Genomic DNA, 11138 nt, shown 5'->3' on the forward strand with positions numbered 1-11138 from the left:
GTGCATGAGGCCATGCCGTCTGCAGTCAGCCACAGCCACTGCTCCATCCAAGGACTCTGCACCAAAGGCCAGCAGGACGCCCTGGGCTTCCTGCAGGGGCTAAGCCGTGCACGGGTCCTGGTGCAGTCAGGGCCCCAAGGCAGTGAGAAAGGTTCAGCCTGGAGGCTGTGGTTAGAGATAGGTCCTCGAGGGTCCCTTTAAGGTCTCAACGCTAGGATCCCGTGGGGTCCCGTTGCTGTGGTTCAAATTTCTCAGTCTCCCTTGATTTTGCTGGTTTTGCCTCTTTACAGATTATTTCCTTTTGGGTTTTCTCTACTTTTTTTTTTTTTTTTTTTACAGCCCAGAGGCCTTTTTTTTTTTTTTTTTAACACGGCATAATAGCCGTGAATTCATAGGGAAGAGGTTCCAGCAGCTCAGGTTCCTTCCCATTGGTTCTACATTGGTTCTGCCATTGGTTCTCCCATTGCTTCTCTGGGTGGAGCAGGCTGGCGCTTCAGTTGAACCCAGGTACCTTTCTCTTTGGCTTCTTTCTTTTTCTGATCATTTTCCTTCACGTGTTTCAGGAAGCTGTCTCGGCTCTTAGAGTGTGTAATGTGCTCAATACGCACCTTAATTCTCTTGGCAAGAATCTTGCCCTTAACTTGTTTGTTTACAACAATGCCAACAGCATGCTAGGTAACACTGTAGACTCTTCCAGTTTTGCCATGGTAACACTTGCGGAGCATTCCTTTTTGAACAGTACCCATTCCCTTGATGTCTACAATATCACCTTTCTTATAGATTCGCATATACGTGGCCAAAGGAACAACTCCATGTTTTCTAAAAGGCCTAGAGAACATATATCGGGTGCCTCTCCTCTTTCCCTTTGTGTTCGTCATTTTGGCGAATTACTGGAAGATGGCGGTTCCGGCCAAAAGGTGGGTTTTCTGTACTTATAAAGAATTTTTTGTTGTGATTATTTCAGACACTGCCTGAGGATTGAGATTTTACGGTTTTCAAGAGTTATGGTTTTCAATACATCTTTATGTTCTCTCGTCCTATTCTCCTAGAAGTTGGCTCTGTGCTATTAGCTGCCTCCACACATGTGCCCTTCATTTGTTAGGACTCGAGCGTCACATCTGAAATGGGGGCTAGCAAGGTAGATCTGCAAGACCCATCCCTTGGTTGAAGTAGCAAGCCCTGGAGTGGCCCAGCAGGTGCTGATAAGCTGACCTGTGAGAGACTGAATATACAATGACAGTGGCAAGACTACATACAAAAATCAAACTCTGAGCCATAATCTGCAGCAACCAGCCCCAAAGCCAGCCTGGGATCTGCAGCAACAGCCCAGGAAGCCAGCCCACTAGAAGTCAGACCTGCAGGAAGCCAGCCCGCTATCTCCAGTCAATCCAGGGAGCCTAACACCGCCCTGTAACAACCAGCCCAAAACAGCCAGAACTTGACTAATAACAGCTTCCCTAATTTTTGTCCCAGCTTCCAACTTAGAACCAACCAGAAAATCTGCTGCCCTAACTGACCACACAGGAGGCCCCGTTTCTGGTCAGCCACCCCAGCTTCCCCAAGCCAACAGCCTCCACTCGGAGTGCACCTGGAGCCTCCTCTTTTTCCACTGTGAACTTTTCCCATCCTCTGCCTGCCTGGAAATTTCTACCAAAATGCAACTGGAGATGGCTGACTCCCTTGCTGGGGCCTTTGCGTCTCTCATTTGAGTGGTCTTTGTTTATCCCTATGCTGCTTACTATGCTACTACGGATGGGCATTTCCTGCCCATCCACGAAGATTTCACGTGCGTGCCTGGGGTGGCAGCATGCCCAGGTGCATTTCTCCTGCCTCCTCCTTCTCTCTTCATCCCGCAGTCTTCCCCCTCACCCAGCTAGCCACAGGTGTCCACATGGAGCACAGTCTGAGGAGAGAGCAGGGTCAAACACAGCCCGGTTCTAGGCGGAGCTGGGTGGTGTTTGACAGGTGCCAGGTGCTCCCCCAGATGGATCTTTACATCATAAAAATGATTTTGTGCTTGAGGATGTTGCTTCAGATCCACCAAGCATAAAGTCACCACCTGAAATTAGAAAGAAAACATCCAATAAAGAGACCTTCTTCACTCCAGCATCCCTCTCCCTATGTGCCTTCTGAAGCTCCTGCAGCAAGCCTGCAGATGGGTTCAGAAAGTGTTTCCAAGAGGAGCACCACACAGCTCTAACACACACACACACAAACACACACACACACACACACACACGGAGTCAACATGAGGGTAAGAATGAGGAGAGTGATGGCATGCGGTGTCTGAGAGAATTTAGTCTCGAGGATTAAGGGAAGGCTCCCCAGGCGAGTGGGAAAGGTGAGCAGTGTTCGGTCTCTCAGAGGCGTGGATGGAAGTGTCGTCCAGGCAGAAGACAAATGCACAAGGCTTGAAGCCGGAGCGAACAGATTCCATATGCAGGAGCGCAAATGGCAGGTGCTTCTATGGCAAATCCAAGAGTGAGGCAGGAAGGGTCAGGGCCCGGCATGCCAGGCCAGTGACCGTGGAACTAGCAAACCAAGCTAGGCAAAGTGTGGCATGTTACTTCCTTATAATATTTTTAATTAGAATAGTAATATTTTCTCTTTAATGCAAAAAATCAGTAAATTCTTAAATAATACCTAGCCCAAGGCCCACTATCCAGAGACATTCATGCTGCTAGAATTTTTAATGTATCCTTCAAGAAATATTTTCTATATAAACAGAAGGCTGAGATGTATATGCCATTTTTTGTGGTCTCTTCCACCAAAACTTCCTCAAATGTATTAAGAGCACAACTCTTGAAAACATGTTCACACAGAAACGTGCACACAAACGTTCTTAGCAGCATCATTCATTATAGCCAAGAAGAGGAAACAACCCAAATATTCACCGACTGATGAGTGAATAAACAACACGTGCTCCATCCACACAATGCGACATTCACATGTGAGAAATGCCACACCGTGGTGAACGCCAGAAACAGCACGTTCAGTGAAAGAAGCCCGTCTCATAAATGACTCCATTCATGGAAATGTCCAGAATAGGCAAATTCGTAGAAATAGAAAGTAGATGAGCAGTTGCTTAGGTCTGGAAGGGATGGGGAGCATCCTTTCAGGATGCTGAAAATGTTCTGCAATTGACTGGATAATGGCTTCACGGCTCTGTGAATATACTAACAACCACTGAATTGTACACTTCAGTGGTGAATTGTTTGAAATGCAAATGACGTCTCACTAAAGCTCTTATTAAGAAATAAATGAGTTGATGGCACATAGCTACCAGGATTATGAGGGTGACATCGCAGGGAAGGGGCTGTGTGTGTGGAGGGGCCAGCACTGCACAGGACGTCAGCCATTGAAGGGTCCTCTGATGTAAAAATAGGAATTGTGACCTGAGTAATTAATGAGACGCTGGCTGTCCTGAATTTGCAGCTAGTAAAAAAGTTGTGTAGCAGGAAGAAGCTTGGTTTTTCCATAACGGGATTTTGGCTGCTGCATAAGAGAATTGGCTGGAAGAAGCACCATTCGCAAGCGCTTACCGTCAAGAAGTAAGAAGCACAAAGCACTTACCATCAAGTAAGAGGGACAGGACTCCCAGTAAGGGGGTAGCAGAGAGATGGCGGCAAGTGGACAGATGCATGATACACTTGGGAGGCAACACTGACAGAACATGTCTCTGCGGATGTGCAAGAAGAATTAGGTAAAAGCATAGGTCATATCAGGGTATGTCAAAAACAGTGACAGGAGCAAATAGATAATCTAAATTGAGGAACGCTGATTTAAGAGTTCTCAGACATGGATTATTGATGGAAAAGCCAAACTCTGTAAAATATTTGAAAAAGGTTTACTATGAGTGAATGAGTGACAGTGGCCTGGGGAAACAGTCTTGAAGGGCCTGAGGAAGCACTCCCGAGGCACTCGGGTTAGTTTGGTTGTACATATTTTGAGGAGGAAAGAGTTCTAGGCAAAGACATAAGTCAACACATGGAAGATGTACATTGGTGTGACCCGAATATGTGGGACATCTTGAAGCAGGGGTTTACAGGTTATAGATGGATTCAGAGTTTCTCTAATTTGCAGTTGGTTAAAGGAGTAAGCTCTAAAATTTGATGTCAGCGGAAAGGCATGTTTTAAGTTAAGGATGCTATGTAGCAAGGTTGATGGCCTGCAGGCCTGACTAAACCCTCACCTGGCATGGCCTTAGGTCTTCTTTATAATTTGGTCTTTTATTGACACAGAATCTGTCTTGTCAGTATTAGGATCTCTAATGTTAATGCTGGACAGTTGCACCTAAACTCCAAAAGGGAAGGAGTGTAACAAGGCTTGGGATTCCCTTGGCCAAGAGGGGGTCTGTTCAGTCAGTGCAGGTGGCTTAGGATTTTATTTTTAGTTTATAGGATGGATCAGATTGTTTTTCTTTTGTCATTACAAATAAGGCTGAGGCCAAGCATAGTGGCTTACGCCTGTAATCTCAACACTTTGAGAGTTGAGGTGGGAGGATCATGTGAGCCCAGGAATTCAAGACCAGCCTGGGCAGTACAGGGTGACCTCGTCGCTACAAAGAATAAAAAAATAAAAATTAGCTAGGCATAGGAGCCTACTCATATGGTGCCAGCTGCTCAGAAGGCTGAGGCAGGAGAATCACTGGAGCCCAAGATTTCAAGGCTGCAGCGAGCCATTGCTGTGCCACTGCACTCCAGCCTAGGCAACAGAGTGAGACTGTCTCAAAAAATAAATAAATAAATAAACAAATAAATAAGGCTGAAATGAACAGCCTCATCCATATCTTTTCATGAACACCCACCAACTTTTCCCTCCGAATAGCTTTCTAAAGCTTTCGAATAGCTTATTTTTAAGTCATGCAATGACTTAACAAATTGCATGTTAGAAAGCCTGTTACAAATTTAGATTCCTGTGCTATTTTGAGATAGATATTTGGTCTTCATCCCCGTCCCCATTTCCTGGCAAAAAGCTCCTAAAACCCTTGGAGTCTCCAGAGTACTAAGAGTGTCATTTGTGTGCTAATGAAATGACTGGTGGCTGGGGACCCTGGAGAGCTTCAGGATGGGGGCTGGCCACCAGAAAGACAGAGGCGGGATTAGGGAGTTGGGACTTTCAGCCCCACCTGCCAACCTCTGGGGAGATGAGAGGGACTGAAGGTTGAGCTGATCACCAATTGCCAATGATGTGGTTGATCATGCCTCTGTAATGCCGCTTCAGTGAAAACCCGCAAGGACAGGGTTTGAAGAGCTCCCAGATATCTGAATACATGGAGCCTGGAGGGCGGTGTGTCTGGAGCAGGTGTGGGAGCTCTGAGCCCCTTCCCAGATGCCTCACCCTGCGCACCTCTTCCATCTGCCTCTTCATTTTCATCCTTTGAAATATCCCTTGTAATAAATGAAGAAGTGTAAGTAAGGTGTTTCCCTGAGCTCTGTGAGCCACTGTAGCAAATTAATCAAACCTGAGGAGGGGATGCTGGGAATCCTGATTTGCAGCCAGTTGGGCAGAAGCACAGGTCACAACTTACTACTTGTGACTGGCATCTGAAGCAGGGACAGTCTGGTGGGACTGAGCCCTTAATCTGTGAGGTCTGACACTGTCCGGGTAGAGAGTTTCAGAATGGAATTGAATTAGGAGACACCCAGCTGTTATCTGCTGAAGGAATGGTTGGTGCGGAGAAATCTCTACACTTTTTAGTGACCAGTGATCAGAGAAATACAATTATCCTTTGGTATCTTCAAAGGGATTGGTCCCAAAACTCCTCCTCTGGAAGGGTTTTGGTGATTTGGACACTAAAATTACCGGATGCTCAAGTCCCTTATATATGAAAGTATAGTATTTGCATATAACCTACACACATCCTCCACATGCTTTAAATCAGGGGTATCCAATCTTTTCGTTTTCCTGGGCCACAATGGAAGAAGAATTGTCTTGGGCCATACATAAAATACACTAACACTAACGATAGCTGATGAGCTTTTAAAAATCACAAAAAAAAATCATAATGTTTTAAGAAAGTTTACAAATTTGTGTTGGAGGGTAGGCCACAGGTTGGACAAGATTGCTTTAAATCACCTCTAAATTACCTATATCTAATACAATGTAAATGCTATGTAAATAGTTGTTATATTGTATTGTTCAGAGAATAATGGCAAGAAAAAATCTGTACGTTTAGTACAGACACAATCATTCTTTTTTTTCAAATGTTTTTGAATCGAGGTTCGCTGAATCCATGGATGCAGAACCCGTGGATATGAAGGAGTGACTGTATTCTGTGTGGAATTTATGCTGAATGGAGTGGCAGAACATACATATTCAATAAACCACAGGAGGAACAATGAATATTTATGAAAGGAGAAATGTGAATGTGCCATTGAGTTTCATGCCTCTTCATGGGTCACGTGTTCATGCGAGGGTGTAGTTTTTAGCCTGTGACATCAAAAGGCGAAGGAGGGGCCACAAACCACTCACTGTGCATCCTCTGTGAGCCAGCCAAAACTGGTCCAGAGGCGGTGGTCCGTTTTAGGAAGGATGCACTGTGAAGCTGGTGACTGTCACTCCAAAACTGCAAAGAGGTAGGGTGAGTCCAGCCACGGCCTCAGATGATTGGCTAAAGATGATAAAGGAATGAGTCCTGCATTTCTTGTTTGCCAGAGCTGGTTTCTGCTTACTCCTTAGGAAAGAGTTCTGGCTAAAGGTTAATATGGAAGGGACATGCTGAAGTGTATCTGACCTCCCATCCCATCATGGCCAGGAGCTCAGTTTTTAAGGTTTCTCTGGGGCCCTTTGGCCAAGAGAGGGTTCTATCAGTCAACTGGGGGAACTTAAGATTTAATTTTTATTCCTCGGGTCAATGTAGTAGACCTTGCAACTTTAAAATAAGCATTATCAGGTCTAAGAACTCAGTGTGTGAGCACCACTCAAGCATCACAGCCTGCTGCCAAGATGCTAAATGTTGTAAGAAAATTAATAACTTAAAGGTAAAAACTGACCACCATGAAGATGAAAAGCCTGAAGACACTGTAACTCTAGAGAAAGGAGCATGTGTCCCCGTTGCAAGGAAGGCAGCGTCCATTTCAGGGCACACTGCAGGCATGCCAGGGTTTTTCAGGAGTCTGCCAGGTGTCCTGTCCTGTCACTTGAGACTCCAGCCCAGGGACAGACAGAAAACCGGAAGACAGCACCTCCTGGCCAGGATCCCAGCATCTATTTGAGGGAGACAAGATGAGAAGGGACAATATTGTTGTAGCAAAAATAATAGGTTCTCCACTTCCTTACATAGGAGGAAATTCCCACACCTTGATAGGAGGCAGTTCCCCTTCCTGCCCACCTTGGCACAGGCGGTCACACTCCCCACCTGTATGTTGAGGGACTGTGCAAGAGGGCAGCACTGTCTGAGCTGGGACATCCACAAGCCCCTGCTCCTGCCCACACTTGGCTTAAGTGCTGGTGACGGCAACGTCCCCTCTTGGCCCTGGCCTGAGGTCCTCCACCCTTCTTCAGTTCTCCCTCTCAGGCCTCCATCATCTCACAGCTTTTCTTCCAATCTCTCCTCTTTTTTCTTTTTGATGATGTTTCAAAAGAGTCAGCACTTTGGAAGACAACTGTAGACTTGCTTTCAAATGCAGAGTGTCAGAGAGCCATGGTCTGCCTGCAGGTGGCCTGCAGCTGGGCAGAGCTGTGCCTCTGATGGCCAAGGGGGAGGTCACACTTGCTGCTTCTGTCCTCCTCAATGCTCCTGTGACACAATTAGAACAAAGCCTTACTGCCATGACAAAGAAGAGGCAAACTCATGCTGGTGGGTGTCTTGTCCAGAGCATGTCAGCCACCCCGTGAGTTGGCAGAGCCAATGGGCAGACACACAGGATGAGGTTACAGGAAGATGCTCTCCTGCAGCAGATCTGAGGAGACAGAGACCCCAGCAGTTGGCCCGAGAAGCTCCCACCTGCACCTCCAGCATCAACAGGCAGACAGAGCACTCCTGTGAGAGGGGACAAGGCAACTCTGGGGGCCTTGGAAGACTGCAGGAAGAGCTGTGGAGGGTGTGAAGCAGGTTCACTAACGACCAGTCCAAGGGAGGCCTCCCACTGCATGAAGAGCTGCAGAGATCATCACTGCCCCTTCCACAAGGAATATTTGGCCTGGAATATTTGCTACTTACACAGTATGAATCTCCCAGTTACTCGTTGGTGTGCTTTTAACTAACATGAGAAGCAGGGACTGGGCTGTTTGTTGAGTATTATGTCTCGATATTTTTTAGTTCAGTTGTACATGTTAGTAACAAGGGTAGGGGTGCAGGGTGTCCTCATATATGGCTGCTATAAAGGTCATAAGCAATCAAAAACAGAAATAATTATTTCCATTAGTTGGGATATTATTGTAGGATGAAGGTGGAGAATGTATGCTCTGAACATGAAAAAGAGGGCTTAGATCACAGCTCTGCCTTTTGATATTTTGTTTGTTTGTTTGTTTGGAGCTGATGCTTGATCCTATAGGTAGAAAACAGACTTAGTGAAGTTAAGTGATTGTCCAAAATCATGCTGCTTCTTACCAGTTGGCTAGAATTCAAACCCAAGCTGACTTGAATAAGAGCCCAAATTTACACTGGTTATGTGGGAGAGGGGTTGCTTTTGTTTATTTCTCATTACTGTGAGAAGACATCTTATACTCAGTAGGGGATATAGAGTCTATTTTTATACTCTAAAAATTATAATGAAATGGACATGCATGTACCATCACCCACTGGAGATATGCACCGGTCCACCTGCCTTTGTAGCTCTGATTTCACACTCCAGCCGCTACACTCACGTCAGCGGTGCATAGAAGAACTTCGGTTATTTCTCGTGTGAGAGTTCACCTTTTGCAAAGGCTGACAGGAAGTGGATGATGAAGAACTGAGTTTTATGTAAAAGACGGGGAGAGGTAATTGATGGATCAAGACTGAGTGAACCACAGGGAGGAAGGATGGAGGGCACGGGTGGAGGGGAAGGTCACCATGGCAGAGACGGGGACATCTCAGATGAGATGCCCAGAGGTGTAAGAACTCTGATAGGAAGCTGTGTGTGAGCCACATGCCTCTGCAGGCTGCAGCCCGGTTTGTATCTTACTGGTCTACGTATCAAGATATGGAGTGATCTTACCCTCTCCAGACTGCAATTCCTGTGAGTTTCTCTCTTCTCCTTGGAATCTGAGTTTGTTGGTTCCAGAGTAGCTTTCCGGCTGGAAATCTGGGGTGAGATTTCACCAGCCAAAGGCTGTTGGAAGGCAAATCAGGATGTTGGGTATGGGCTGGGTTGACTGCAGGACTGGACTGAGCACTGGACCCTCAGGGTATCACCCCTGGGGCAGGGTGGGCTTTGGGAGGAACACAGCCCTGGCAGGTGCCACCTCTGCTTAGTTTGTGCTGGTTGCTATGGGAGTGAAGGGGCCGCCAAGTGGTAGCTCCAGGTGGGGCTGGCCCTCCAAATTCCAGGCCTATAATTTGTCTGGCACATATAACCCCTCATTTGAGGCTTAATTTGTTTCCCAACCCTTGGGTTTGAGAGATCTTATAAAACTTTTATTTTATTGTCATCATATTGTGACAAGTGAAGACATACCCCAACAAAAAATTGAGGATAAACTCCAGTTCGATGAGTTTTTCCTCCTTTTGGTGTGTTGATATGAAGGACCCTGCTAGACATAAGGATTAATATCAGGTCTGCTTTTCAGACACTGACTCAGCTGGGAGAAGGGGGACACGGCCCTGGCCCAGCTAGTAGACATAATAGATATGGACCTCAGACAGCTGCAGGCCCAGGCGCATGGGCACGGAAGTCTGTGGTGCCGGCTGAAGAGGCTGAGACTTGGAGGACAGCCAGATTCCTCCTTGCCTCTGCTTAGGATGCTGCATTCTCTAACCAGGCATGGCTGTTGGTTCTGGCCTCTGCCTGCCTCACAACTCCAGTAAGACCCCTTCCAGTTTGTCCACCTGGGAGATCAGTGAGACTGGAGAGAAGGGCGGGTTATCAGAGCTGCAGGTGGAGCTTGCCTTGTAGCAAGCAACCCCAGGCCAAACTAAGCAGGGCAAGCAGCACCATTGAGTGTCCCGTCGCGTGACTGGTTTCGTGTGTTGAAGAATCTGCAGCCTGGAAAACAAGTGGCAGAAATCTGAATGGCAGCATGGTCACAGACTGGCTGGCTGAGGACTTCGAGACTGTTGTGGTACTTTCTCAAGGCTTCTGTTCCCTTACTGGTCCAATTAGAGTTGACACCAGACACACCCTAAGGTCAACTGATCCCTGTCTCTCCTGTGGATTCACTGCTACCTGGAGTCAGGAGAAGGGAGCGGGAAGCAGTCAAATCCTTCAGGGCCTTAGTTCTCATGGACCAACATGTTAACAAGTGCAGCTGTCCCAAGCTCTTTGTTATTGTGGTAGGCAGAGCAATGACCCCCAAAAGCTATTCCCATCCCAGGCCATGAAACCAGCGACCATGTTACATATGTGGCAATGTGGATGTGCCCCTGCATTGCCGTGCAGCTCTGGAGATGTCCTGGATTTCATGGGTGGGTCCAAGATGATCACAAGGTTCCTAAAGAGGGAGGCAGGAGGGCCAGGTCATAGAAAGAGAGGCGGGCGTGGAAGCAGAGGTTGGAGTGATGTGGCTGTGAGCTAGAGAATGTGGGCAGCTTCTAGAAGCTGAGATGGTGAAGAACAGTCTCCCCAGGAGCCCCCAGAAGGGAGCGCAGCCCTGCAGACAACGTGACTTTAGCCTGATAGACCCATTTGGGATTTCTCGCCTCCAGAAATGTAGCACAAATGTGTGTGGTTTTAAGCCATTTTGTGGTATTCAGCCATAGCAGCGATGAGAAACAGACATAACTTCCATGTGATTCCTTGACAGGCCACGTGGCTCAGGGCTCCTAACTCCTTCCTGGCTTTGTTTGCTTTACTGCAAGACACAGTGGGGCTAGACACCTGCCGTGGTCTGAGTGTGGCCCCCAAAAGCATGCGTTGGAAACTTGGTCCCCAGTGCAACAGCATTAAGAGGTAGGACCTTTTATTTTTAAAAATAAAAAGGTGCCATGAGGAAGAGCCAAAGTAGGTGGAATCTTTAAGACGACGTGATTAGGCCGTGAAAGCTCTACCCTCATG

The 11138-nt window shown here is 47.0% G+C and overlaps 1 pseudogene; it reads right to left on the reverse strand.

Moving 5' to 3' along the window:
• Window positions 1–306: 306 nt before the first annotated feature.
• LOC129394480 (large ribosomal subunit protein eL21-like) lies at window positions 307–4821 on the reverse strand (annotated as a pseudogene).
• Between the last annotated feature and the right edge of the window lie 6317 nt (window positions 4822–11138).

Source organism: Pan paniscus, chromosome 19 (assembly GCF_029289425.2).
Source record: "Pan paniscus chromosome 19, NHGRI_mPanPan1-v2.0_pri, whole genome shotgun sequence".
Classification (NCBI taxonomy): Eukaryota; Metazoa; Chordata; class Mammalia; order Primates; family Hominidae; genus Pan; species Pan paniscus.